The following is a 2,357-nucleotide window of genomic DNA, read 5'->3' as shown; positions in this document are numbered from 1 at the left end:
ATTATCCAGGGGGAAAAATATTGGGAAGCACAGCCAAGGCCTGCAGATTAAACCCTTCTGAATCTGATAACGAGGAGAGATTAATTTAAAAATAGATCTTCCTGATGATTTGGGGGAATAGAATTGGTTAAAAACATGGCCTTAAAAAAATATATAATAATCTACAGTAAAGGGTTTATTTGTGGGGGAAAAAAACAGTAAAGGGTTTATTTATGGGGGGGAAAAAACCCCAAATTAATTTTGAGAAGTTCTGCAGTAATGGGTTTATTTGCAGGGGGATAAAACCCCCAAATTAATTTTGGGAGCCCTACAGTAACAGATTTATTTGTTGGGGGGGGAAAAATCCCCAAATTAATATTGGGAAGTTCTGCAGTAATGGGTTTATTTGTGGGGAGATAAAAACATCAATTAATTTTGGGAGTCCCTACCCTAAAGGGTCTGTTTGTGCAGGGTAAAAACCCCAAATTAATTTTGGGAGTCCCTACAGTAACAGATTTGTGAGGGGGGAATAAAAACCCCAAACTAATTTTGGGAGTCCCTATATTAACAGATTTGTGAGGGTAAAAACCCCAAATTAATTTTGGGAGTCCCTACAGTAACAGATTTGTGAGGGGGGAATAAAAACCCCAAACTAATTTTGGGAGTCCCTATATTAACAGATTTGTGAGGGTAAAAACCCCAAATTAATTTTGGGAGGCCCTACAATAACAGATTTATTTATGGGGGATAAAAACCCCAAATTAATTTTGGGAGTCCCTACAGTAACAGATTTGTGAGGGGGGGAAACCCCCAAATTAATTTTGGGAGACCCTACCCTAAAGGGTCTGTTTGTAGAGGGTAAAAACCCCAAATTAATTTTGGGAGGCCCTACAGTAACGAGTTTATTTGTGGGGGATAAAAACCCCCAAATTAATTTTGGGACTCCCTATAGTAACAGATTTATTTATGGGGGATAAAAACCTCAAATTAATTTTGGGAGGTCTTACAATAAAGAGTTTATTTGCTATTTATTTGTTTATTTGTGGAAAAAAAACCCCACTAAATTAATTCGGGAAGGCCTAAAGGGTTTATTTCAATCATTGCAGCTGTTGTTGCTCTGAAATCACAGAGGGTTCTGATGAATTTGGGGAAGGATTTAAGGTCCCTCCCATCACCAACCATTCCATGAATTACAGAGTTACTGGGGATAACAAAAAAGGGGAGGAAGGAATGTTCAGCCCCCTGGAGCTGTCACTGCCTCTCTGAGGCACTTCCAGGAATCCACCAGTGATTCCTGTGGGGCAGGAAAATGAGCCTGGACAAACAGGAATTATCTTCATCAAGCACAAACTAACGAGGGAGAGAGCAGCAGGAAAAATTCCCAGCTCAGGGTCACCAGGGAATTGTTGGGATCCCACCTGGAATGAGATCCTGAGATTGTGCTGGATCCCAGAATATCCTGAGCTGGAAGGATCCCCAAGGATCATCCAGTCCAACCCCACCCTGGGCATGGTGTCCAAACCTTCCTGGAGTTCTGGCAGCCTTGGGAATGTTCCCATTCCCTGGGCAGTGCCACAGCACCAAAAACCCCAAAACCTTTCCCTAAATCCCCCCTGGAACAGCTCCAGCCATTCCCTGGGATCTTGTCCCTGCTGTGACACTGCTGTCACCACGATGCCCAGGTGAGCTGAGGCTGTCACAGGGCACGAGGACAAACAGACCCAGCAGGAAGAGCCCAGTCCAAAATCTCATTTCAGGAAAAACCTAAAAAAAGGCCCTGGATGTTGCCAAGGAAGTTTGATGGTTTGGTTTGTAGGGTTGGAGGAAAAGGTCACGAGCTCATGGGATTTGAATTGTCCATGTTCAGACAGCAATGGAGACAGGGAAGATTTATTCCCAAATCCATGGGAAATATTCCACTCACCAAGAGAAATGGCTCAGAAAAATCACCGAGTGCCACCCCCGGCATGGCAGGGACACCTTCCACTGTCCCAGGCTGCTCCAAGCCCATCCAACCTGGCCTTGGACACTTCCAGGGATGCAGGGGCAGCCACAGCTGCTCTGGGAAATCCATTCCAGCCCCTCACCACCCTCACAGCCAAGAATTCCTTCCTAAAACCAAATCTAAAGCTGAACATCCGAGCTCCCCTCTACCCTCTCCCTTCTCAGCCAGGTCAGGATCACAACCCGCCTTGGAATCACAGAACCAGGAACGGTTTGGGTCAAAGAGATCTTAAAGCTCATCAGCTTTAAAGCCAAAGGCTCAAGGCCTTCTCCACCTTGGTTTGGACCCTTCCAGGGAGGAGGCACCACAGCACATCCCGTGTGGCGGCCCGGTAGATCCCACCCGGGCCGGGAAAACACCGGGAGGCCTCCAC

Source organism: Geospiza fortis, unplaced genomic scaffold, assembly GCF_000277835.1.
Source record: "Geospiza fortis unplaced genomic scaffold, GeoFor_1.0 scaffold289, whole genome shotgun sequence".
NCBI lineage: Eukaryota > Metazoa > Chordata > Aves > Passeriformes > Thraupidae > Geospiza > Geospiza fortis.
This window is presented reverse-complemented; position numbering follows the sequence as displayed.